Source organism: Magnolia sinica, unplaced genomic scaffold, assembly GCF_029962835.1.
Source record: "Magnolia sinica isolate HGM2019 unplaced genomic scaffold, MsV1 ctg280, whole genome shotgun sequence".
Taxonomy (NCBI): domain Eukaryota; kingdom Viridiplantae; phylum Streptophyta; class Magnoliopsida; order Magnoliales; family Magnoliaceae; genus Magnolia; species Magnolia sinica.
In genome coordinates this window covers 30943-42316 of record NW_026682801.1, presented here as the reverse complement: position 1 = coordinate 42316, position 11374 = coordinate 30943, and the positions used below count along the sequence as shown (strand labels likewise).

At 38.4% G+C, this 11374-nt stretch overlaps 1 non-coding gene across 1 annotated transcript; it reads left to right on the top strand.

Moving 5' to 3' along the window:
- The first annotated feature begins 620 nt into the window (after positions 1-620).
- On the top strand, positions 621-727 carry LOC131236196 (small nucleolar RNA R71). The gene has a single exon (XR_009166624.1). It is a non-coding gene; the product is annotated as a small nucleolar RNA R71 (small nucleolar RNA).
- The last annotated feature ends 10647 nt before the right edge of the window (positions 728-11374 follow it).

Below are 11374 nucleotides of genomic sequence, written 5' to 3'. Positions count from 1 at the left end.
TAAACTCTCGTAATGTTTGAATAAGCACTTGAGTTTGTGTGGAATTTTGAACTAGTTCCTCTTGACGTTTCCCTTGATTCAAGAGTTGGTTAGGGATTCCTTGAGAAGTAGCAGTTTGTTCATTCCTCCAATTGAAATCTGGATGATTTCTCCAACTAGGATTATAAGTATTGGAGGTGGGTCCACTGAAAGGTCTTTGGTAGTTATTCATGGCATTCGATTGCTTATTCGATACCTCTCGAAAAGCAAGTATTATTGGACAATTTTTAGTTGTATGTATGTTACAAGCATAAATACCACAACCAACTTCCTTAGCCTTATCCTTCTTAAGTTCTATGGCCTCAAGTTTCCTTGTGAGATTAGCCACTTTAGCATTTATATCATCTTCCTCTTTTAAAAGATACATTCCACCCTTCTCCTTTAATTGAGTAGGCTTAGAGGTGGTGCTAAATTTTGGGGAGATGTCCCATGATTGTGTGTTTTCAACAATCTTGTCAAAATAGTCCCACACATCATTGACATCTTTGCTCATGAATTCCTTATTGCACATTGTTTTGACCATTTGGTGCATAGAAGATGTCAACCCATCGTAGAAGAAACTTGTTATGCGCCACGTTTCAAAACTGTGTTGTGGGCATGAATTGGCAAGATCCTTAAACCACTCCCAACATTGGAAGAATGTTTCATCTTCCTTTTGGGCAAAGTTCATGATTGACTTTTTGAGGGTGTTTGATTTATAATATGGGAAATTTTTCTTAATGAACTCCCTTGTCATGTCGTTCCATCTACCAATTGATCGTGGACATAGTGAGTGCAACCACGTCTTAGCCTTTTCTTTTAAGGAGAAGAGAAAGAGTTTCAGCTTGATCGTATCTTCAGACACATTTGGAAAGTATAAAGTAGATATTATCTCATCAAACTCTTTCATGTGTAGATATAGATTTTCAGATTCAAGTCCATGGAATTTTGGAAGGAGTTGGATCACTCCCGACTTGATATCCATATGTCCTACATTCTCTAGAAAGATCATACAAGATGGTGCGCTTACCCCCACCAGTTGTAGATAATCTCGTAAAGTAAGAGGTGAGGGTGCATGATGTACCTCATCTTATCATCAACTTCCTCAATTGGAGGTTGAGGTTGATTTGCAGCCATCACTTCTATTAACTCGGAGGACCTTAAGTGGTGTCTAATCCTATGATGGATAGGCAACCCTTCAACTAATCATCCTTCACTTAAGAGATGTGGAGTGTTATCACGGACCCACCTGGGCATGAAACACTCTCAACCCTCAAGTTTAAAATCTAACCTAAACCTAAAGAGAAAACTAGAGAGAGACTAAAGAAATTAAGAACTCTAAAAAAATATGATTTGGAAAAAGGTTACCAGATCTGAGATTGCTAGGTTAGGATCCTACAAGATAAAAAACTAAGTTAGTTTCTAAAAACAAATTCAAAAAACAAAAACTAACCTAAAAATAGAAAAAATAAATAAATCATAATCTTAACCTAATTCAAATACTAATTAATCTCAGAAAGCGTAGTCATAGTCCCTGGCAACAGCGCCAAAAACTTGTTGACAACCCCAAGTGTAGGGTCGCGATGTAGTAATAACTCGGTGAGACTGAGGTTGAATCCACATGGATTAAATTTGTACGTATTCTAAAATTAACTAAAAGTAGAAGTAGAATAAGATCTAAGCTTAAATCTAGAATAAAAGAGAGTAATTATGAAGGATTGATCAAATATCAAAAGGGAACTAGGGTGCCAAGGATCCACTTGTAGCTATCAAGATGCTACCTTACTTGTTTTAATAAACACAATTGGAATTGGAGTCCTATCCTATCCAATTGGAAGATATGACAATTAAATCAAATCTGAATTTTCATTGACTTAATTCTCATTGGAGGAGAATTGTGATGATTGGAAGAGATTTCATCACCCAACCATGCCCAGGAGACAATGGTGAACAACAAGATTTACCAATCCCACAATCTCAATTAGAAACAGAAGATATTCAAAGCTATTGCAGATTTATTGTAATTTGAGTCACAACAAACCATTAAAAACTGAAAATAATCCTTATAATCAAACTGGAATCAATGAAGTTCAATAAAAACATGAATCAAAGCAAAGTAAACATCCCAATGCTACAAGTTTCACCTTTTAGCCCTATTTAAGAGGTTTAGTTAACCATAGACATGATTAAACCAAAATCTCTTAAACAAAACATAAAAATAACTAAGGAAGAAGAAAAACTCCTAAATAGCGGCTCCACCCTTTTGCTCCACTCTACAAACCCTAGAAGATGCTTTAGAGCATCATAGGAGCTCTTATTTATAGTTGGGTGTTTACAACCCCAAGTGTAGGGTCGCGATGTAGTAATAATCTCGATGAGACCGAGGTCGAATCCATCAGGACTAATCTTGTGAGTATTCTGAAAGCAACTAGAAATAAAACTAGAAAAAGATGTAAAACTAATTATAAAGTGATTGAGAGAGTAATTGTGATTAAAGTGATTAAAAACTAACAAATTCAAAGGTGGCAACTAGGGTTTCCAATGATCTACTTGTAGAGATCAGGGAGCCCTCTTGCTTTATTTAAGTCACACGATTGGAATTGGAGTCCTATCCTATCCAATTGGAAGATATACAATTAAGATCAATCTGAACTGTCCTTGACCTAATTCTCAATGGAGGAGAATTATAATAATTGGAAGAGATTCCATTATCAAACTATCCTAAAATCCACACGATTTAGAGATTCCATCTTAATGGAGGAGAATTGTGATAATTGGTAGAGATCAGGAAGCCCTCTTACTTTATTTAAGTCATACGATTAGAATTGGAGTCCTATCTTAAAAGCCATCAGACGATGGCTAACAATGGGATTAACCAATCCCACAATCTCAAAATCAGGGAAAGAATATAATCAAAGCTATTGTAGATCTACTGTAATTTGAGTCACAATAAACCATTAAGAATTGAAAGTATTCCTTTAAAATTGAACTAAAATCAAATAAGGTTCAACATAAACATGAATCAAAGTAAAAGGAACGTCCCACCACGCCACAAGCTTCACCTCTTAGCCCTAGATAAGAGGTTTACGCAACCATAGAAATGATTAGATCCAAAACCCTAGAAAAAAAACATGAAAACTAAGGAATAAAGAAAGAAAAACCCTTAGCGATGACTCTCCACCCATGTGTTTTGCTCCTCCAAACCCTATATGATGCCTAGGAGTGCCTCGAAGATTCCTATTTATAGTTTTACAGCACCGACTTAGAAAATCTAGAAACCACCTCAAATTTACGCAGTTTCAATGCTATTGAAGTGTCTTCGATATGTCCTTCAATATCCTTCGATTCTATCGAACAGTCTTCTTGATAGAATCGAAGATCGGTCCAGAATTGTCCAACGAGTCTGGCCTGAAATCTTGAATTTCTCGATTCTATCGAACTGTCTTCGATATGTTCTTTGATACTATCTAACAGTCTTCGATAGAATCAAAAGCCATTCTGGCAGTTTTTCAAAATTAGACTTTTCTGGCCCCGGAATCTGTTTTTAGGACAATTTTCAGGATTCCTTTTCTCCACTTCAAATCTTCAATTCTCTTCCTTTATCACTTGGTTTTCTTGAATCTTTGGTGTGTGAATTCTTCAATCTTGGTTTCTTAAGATCTGTCCCTTGCCTTGGTGATTCTTGAGCATTAAATCTATGCTTTTAGCACCCTTTTCAATCCAAGCTCTTAAATTCACCTTTCAATACAAACATGAGTAAAATAGAACATTAAGCATTATCATGTTCATAAAATTAAGATATAAATAGGGGATAATATGCAATATTTGACCCTCAACATTGGGGAACTCCAACTTTCTCACCGAGTTGGAAAAGTCTGGAAACCGCCTCAAATTTACGCAGTCCGCGCAAAATCTGCGTAACCCTCGAGTAATCGAGGACAATCTTCAACTGTCGAAGATTGCGCTAATTTAAAAGATAATGTTGCTGGAGTTCGAGACGAAGTTTCCCAGGCTAGTTGAGCCAAAGCCAGGGCTAGTCGAGCCAGAGCTTAGGCTAGTCAACAATCATGCAAATTCACTTCAAATCTTCGATTCTCTTCATTCCTCACTTGATTTCCTTGAATTTTTGGTATGTGCGTTCTTCAATCTTGGTCTCCTAAGATCCATCCCTTGCTTTGATGATTCTTGAGCATCAAATCCATGTTTTTAACATTCTTTTCAACCTAAGCTCTAAGATTCACCTTGCAACATAAATATGTATAAAATATAATATTAAGCAATTTCATGTTCATAAAACCAAGATATAAGTAGAGAAAATATGCAATATTTGATACTCAACATGAGATCTAATCCTTTTACTCACTGTAAATAGATAAATTTGAGCCGATCTGTCTATTTCTTTTTAAACGTGAATCCAATCTCGATTTTCCTCTCTCTCTCTCTCTTAGATTTTGTGTTGCTGTTCAGATTTTTGGGCCTTAATATTATAATTTTAGGTCACTAAACAATGGCCCCACTCATAAAAACTAAAATGCCTATTGTGTAATACCTCTTGTATTTCATGCATGCTAACTATTTGAGGAAATGGCTCAACAAGAAATGTTTTTATGTCTCTAGAAGTAGAAGAAATGGTAGGTAAGAGCCATCTCTTTATAGCATGCCTCCCACTGATGTATCAAATGGGAGATTGATCAAACATGGTGATGATACTTTAAAATTGCCTAAGGTGATCTACCTCTTTTTGAACACTGTTTAATCTAGATTGTTAGACACTTCTTCTATAGCAATCTAGTCTTAGGACTTTTAGAGAGAAACAAACTGATCTTGTTGAACAATTCATGCCTTATATTGCATATATAGATTTTCTGCTCTACCTTCTTTCTTGTTGGAATGTTAGGAACTTACCTTGTATACCTCCTGTATTTTTGGAATGTTAGGAACTTCCTTGTGAAATTTTTTTGATGGAAACATTGTGGGACTTCTAAACCCATCACCTTAGTGAAAACTGCTAATACTTTTACAAATGGCCTAGATGGTATGGTATTTTCTCATGCTCTGCAGAGGAAATGATACCAAATTTCTTTTGATGTTACACAGTTCTAGAAAATTTAGGTGTTGGATTCTAATATTTCCTTAGTAACATGTAATTTCCTGAAATGGTTCATTTAACTTGAAACGGTAAAATGTGCTTTCTTTTTGTAGGTGATCAATGCATTGGCCAGTCTTTTATGTAGGTCGGGTATATCTGCAAAGATATTATGGGATGGTGGTTGGCTTCTACGCCAGCTTCTTCCACACAGTGAGGAGGAATTTAACAGTCACCACCTTAAATAGATCTTGTTCATGTGTTTTGAGTTCTCATATGATTGTGCATGGTCTCTTCCTTCTTTTCACCTCCAATCCTAAAAAAGTTCTGGTTAGTTGCATGCCCGAAATGTTGCTTATTTGTATTGCAAATTACATTTTAATGTGGCTTATTAACTGTTTGATGAAGTGGCTCAACAAGGAATGTTTCATGTTGTTAGTTTATTAACTGGATAAGGAGTGCCATAGTTGCTTACAGTGTAGATGCTTGGCATTGCATACGTCTGCTCTTTTCCTAATTTTCATTTATACTTTATTATGTTCTATTCAGGTTCAGCAACTCTGTATCCCCTGCCCATGTAGATGATGACTCTGTATCCCCTGCCCATGTAGATGATGATGAAGAATCCATCTTTCGTTGGACTTGTTTCTTTCAGGGTAGAGGTCAGTAGTATGAATAATGTTTGATGTTATCCACAATTACATTAATTCCAAAAAGAGTTCAAGCTAAGTTTATCTTATGTTTTGTCAAACTGGTTCTCATATGACTACAAGGCTTATAGACAATAACTAAAACTTTGAGAAATCACCATTCTAATATTACAGGTACTGCTATTTCCTGCTACCAAGCAAGTTGTTAATTCCAATGTTTTGTTTCTCACTTCAAGTGCTTCAAATATAAGGATATCGTTTCTTTAAATCTGAAGCATTTTCAATGTCTTTCAGCTATATTAGTTGTCTGCATAAGAATTACCATGATATGTTTTTACCAGTAATGGTAAAATACTCCAAACGTTGTTTGGCATTGTTGCATAAAGGAGGTCCATGGCTATTTAACTTTGGGGCTTTATGTTTTGTTCTATTGATTATGAAGCTGATGTTATATTCTATCCTAATAGCTTCACCATTCAATAAGTTCATGTTGGGTGCATTTGAATTACCATCCAAATATAGAAAATATATCATTTTAAAAAAGAAAAGCATACATCAAATGTCATGACAATGTAGATATTGAGAGTTAGGAATATGCTTTCTCAGACTCACCAACCTTAAAAACCAAGCAATCTAACCACTAGGCTAACATCATATTAGCTGTTACTTCTCTGTTTTTAATTAATTTGAATTAATTAGATTTTCGGACCAAAATGGATCAAGCATGCCTAACCATCTGGACCGAACTGCCCGTAAAAAAAGGGGCAATTTCTGGTCTGGGTTCAAAAATATTGATACTAATGACGCAGTTTCCACTAAGGATGATACATGAACCATTGACATCATCAATATCATGAACCATTGGCATCATCTATCTTTTCTCGTTCACATGCACTTATTACTCTGTTTTTTCATGCTTGGGAGTTCAGGAGAATAAAGAAGGCCTTGAGTTGCTCAAGACTGCCATTGCCAAAGCAGGTTATATAGGAAAAGTGAGTTATTTTTATTCCGCTATTCTGTTTTCATTTATAAATAAGTTAAAAGATTTTTCATTTCTCTTCAAGAGAGACACAGAAGACACTCGTAGAATAAGTTATGATGCAGTCCCATCTTTTATGATGTCATTATCATGCAAATGGTAGGCCATCATGAAGATCACATGGCACAGAAATCAGGCTGGTCCACTCATCAGGTAGCCCGTTTGACTTAACATGCAGGGTGTGGCCCAACTAATGTGTCGATTCTCCTTATTTTTTGAAGTGGGTGATCTTCAAGATGGAGCCTACCATTTTCCATGGTGCATATATCCTACACAAAATTGGATGGGATGACAGGTTATCTGTAGGCAGCTGTAGGTGATCAGTCCTCTAGCATAACTATTTGAAGTGGATTGTCACAGGTTTTGTAAGGACACTCCTTTTTGCATAAACTGCCATGTCCAACATGTGTATCAAAAGTACAGCAGCATATCCATTAGGCAAAAACTTTTATTGTCTTTCTTCCATTTGGTAGTTAGTACTCACATAGTTTTAGAAAAATCCAACTTACCTGGCGATAGTTTTATACATCATATGCTTAGATGAATCATATTTGCATCATATAATTAGACGAATCATATTTAGATAAATGCATCTATTAATATCATTAATGTAACCATACGGACATGTTGAGCAGTTGGGTTATTCTGGATTTTTCCATATTCAAAACCAACAATGAGGCATGTACAGATGTCTGAGTAATGTACATTGAAGCAGGTGATAGTTACCTAGACTTGTCACAATACATTGTCACTGGTTCATTTCTTTAGTGAAGATCTACACTGATAACTACATCCACCACAGAAAAGTTGCATCCTGCTACTTCCTAAGCATTGGTGTCCCAGGTTGAGTCAAGGCAACCAAGTTCAGACCAATTCGATTTTTATTTTTATTTTTTCCTTTTTCAAGTCTGTATGAAACCCTATTGAGTTGAGTTGACTAGCCAAGTTGAGTTGTTTAGAAGTGTTTTCAAACATAGGTCGAGGTTTAAAATTTAGTAAAACCATGCCACATTACTAGGTATGCAAATTAGCCAGTTGATATTTTGGTGTGTCTGATTACCAGAGAAAATTTTACGAAAACGTCTGACTACTTCCACAACTAAATGTGACTTGCTCTCTGAATTTTCACAAGGTGGGAAGATAAATATATCTTGATGTTTGTCATATCTATAACTATTCATGAATTCCATTAACATGTGTTGGTAGGTTCTGGGGCTTAACCAGATCATCTATCTGAGCTTTGGGAATCATGTGATGTTGATCTCATTACCACTTGCCATGCGAGGACATAACATAGATCTAAATGCAATCAAACCATGGGGTTCCAATCCTGCTAATATTGGGAAAAGTATTGATCTGGATTTTTCTTCCTTGGGGCTCCAAAGTGTACTGATGCATTAAATTTCCAATCATTTGGAAATTGTTACAGAATAATAATCACCGAGCAGCACTAAAATTATTTGGTAAAGGATCTTTTAGTCCCTGAAAATCTAATTTGTTGCTACTGGATGTAGCTTTTTCTATATCAATCGATCATTTACTCGGCCTGATTTATTTATTTTTATTTTTAAGATTTGATTTTGCAAATTGCACTTTAACATTGTCTATCCGAGTTGAACTGCACAAGTGGTGGAATTGATATGCATTTTTTAACATGGTTTCACTTTATAAATTTTGCCTGTGAATGCCCTAAAAACCAATGTAGAAAAACATTTAACCTGAAATTCTCAACACCCAAACAATAAAGAAAATAGAAAAATCTAGACAAATTCTCAATGTGTGCAATGGTTTTTGTTTCAGGTAAGCGGCATATGGACCCAAGTATGTGTATCCATAAGCTAAGTGCTGCAAAGGAACGAATTTGAAGTGTGCTAAAATTGAAAATTTGCGACGGTTTTTAATCGTCTTTAATCTTTTGCAACGCCCTATTTTAGGAACATCCAAAATTGAAATTTTGCAATGGTTTTCAACCGTTCCTAATTTTTTGCAATGCCCTATTTATCCACGATTCAAAACCATTCCTAAAGGGGGATTTTGGTGTAGTGTCGGTTGATTTAGAGAGCGAGCATTCTAGTGAAGAGGACCCAGAAGAGTTTGTTGGCGAGGAAGGTCCAAGGGGTCCTGTACCCTTGACCTTCACTGAGGAGGAACTAGCTCAAATCAGAATGGGATATCACATCCCCGAGTCTGTAATCCTTTAGATCCCCTTGCCAGATGAGCTTCCTGACCGGCCTCCAGAGGGGTCGTTGTGATCTTCCAGGTCTCTCTTCAATGCTGCCTGAGGCTTCCTCTGCAGGGTCTGGTGAGGTGCTTGCTCGCTCGCCTGAATCTGGCCTTGGGACAAATGATTCCCAATGGATGGAGGGATTTAATCGGTTGTGCGGTTCTATGGTCCAAGCTAGAGCAACCTGAGTTGACCGTTGAAGAGTTCCTCCATCTGTACCAACTGAAGCCGAACAAGTTGGGGTCTGGCTGGTACTATCTCTCCGCTTGGCGGGGGACTGGAGGGGGCCTTATTACCGACCCTCCATCGTCCAACAAGAACTGAAGGGATAAGTGGTTCTGGGCTTCTAGGCGTTGGGAGGTAGCCAACCTACCTTTGGCCTCGGATTAGCACTGGGTCCCCACAACATTTTCTGACCCAAGTAAGTATTCCTCAGATGTAGTTATTTTCTAACTCGTCCTTGGTTAGTTAGTCTTTAAAGTCTACTGAACTTTGTTTGTACATGTCTTTTGTTGTAGTGATCCCCAAACACCCTCTGTTGCTTGACAGCGGGTCACTTCCTCAGATCAGAGGAGCGAAAGTGCTAGAGGAGGAGAAAAGGTCTTGGAGAGATCTTCTCCAACACGAGTTGCTTCTTAGTTCGAGATTGGACCATGCACTCACCGGTAAGACCTTTGGTAAGAGATCTTACTAAGATTTAAGACTTAGGAAAATTTTGTGAATTTCCCTAAGATATTTTTTCATGTTTTTGATGCAGAGATACCTGAAGCTCGTCCTCTACTTAGGCCTCCTTCCAAGCTCCAGACCACCCCCCTGAGAGGAATTAGTGGCTCCAAAGAAGAACATGCAGAAGACCTCCTCCAAGAGTAAGGGGAAGGTCGGCCCCTCTTGTCCTGTCGTGGTGGAGGTGGAAGGAGAGGGAATGGAGGTGGAGCTCTCTTCTGATGCCGCTAGAACAGCGGGGACAACCATTCTGGAAGGAACTTCCTCTATCAGGGCACAGGGAGCTCCCGAGGAAGCTCGCTCTTCAAGGGTGGAAGAGATAGCTCGCCCTTCTGAAGTGCAATAGGGGAGAAGTAGGGGTCTGCATTGAACTGTTGAGGAGATCCTTCCTAGGGCATAGCATCACATGCCCAAGGTGGAGTTCAACAATTTGTTCGACTCCCCAATGGAATCTACTCTCGCATTTACGATGACGAGTCTCCTTGGGGTAAGTATATCTTCCAAAGTTAGGTCGTTCTTCATTTTCGATTGCTCGCTTCACCTAACTTTTCTGTCTTATAGCTCACCCCGCGCATGCTGAAGGTGCACGCTGAGGTTGCTCAGCTTCGAGAGCAGGTAGGCAAGACTAGCCAAAAGCTCGAGCAATCGAAAACTTGGGCAACGACTACAGAGACCGAGCTAGAGGCCGTGAGGAAGCTTCTTGAAGAGGCTTCTGCAAAGGAGTCCAAGCTGAAGGCAAAGCTGGAGGAAGCTAAGGTAAAACTCAGGGAATCCGGGAAGAGATTCAGGGAAACCAAAGCGAAGCTTAAGACACTGAAGGTGGGAACTCGATTTGCCCTTGCTCAAGCTCGAGAGGACGTCAACAAGGAGTTTGAGTCTTCCCATGCATACATGGAGGACAGAAATGCCCTCTATCACCAGGGCTATGCTAAGTGCATCGAGACCATGAAGGAAGCCTTCCCAGATCTGGATCTCTCTGGCTTTGACGAGACTGAATCTGTCTCCGACGCATCTAGTGATGAGGCACCTCCTGAGCAGACCCCCGAGGCTTGAAGATCGGCTTCTCCTGTAGTGTTTTTTCCTTGTCTTTACAATACCTTTCCTTGGTTCTGTAATACCTTTCCTTTTTTGTGTTAATGTAGACTGATGTAAACGTGCCCTCTAGGGCTTTATCAATGAAAGCTTGTTTCTTTTTGGAACGATCTCCCTTGTTGTAGAATTTTTCTAAGTTAAGTAGATCGTATTTAATTTTGAATAGGTGGATCAAGCTTGATTCGAATAGGTCGGACCTTAGTTGGATCCAATAGGCATAGTAGGTCAAGTAGGATTCATGTTGTAACAACTTTATTAGTACTAGTTTGAAGTTGTTTGTCATACAGTAAGCTTTGCGCTGATTTCCTAAGGGTAATAAATCTTGAGATGTTCAACATTCCAAGGATGCGACAAGAGCTGACCATTGAGATCCTGCAGTCGGTATGAGCCAGGCCAACTCGTACTTGTTACTACGTAGGGTCCCTCACAGTTTAGGCTCAAGGTCCCCGATCCTGGTTCCTTGGTGTTTTGAAAGGTCTTTCAAATGACTAAGTCGCTAGCTCGGAATCTTTTAACTTTTACCTGGCATTATAGAAGCGTGT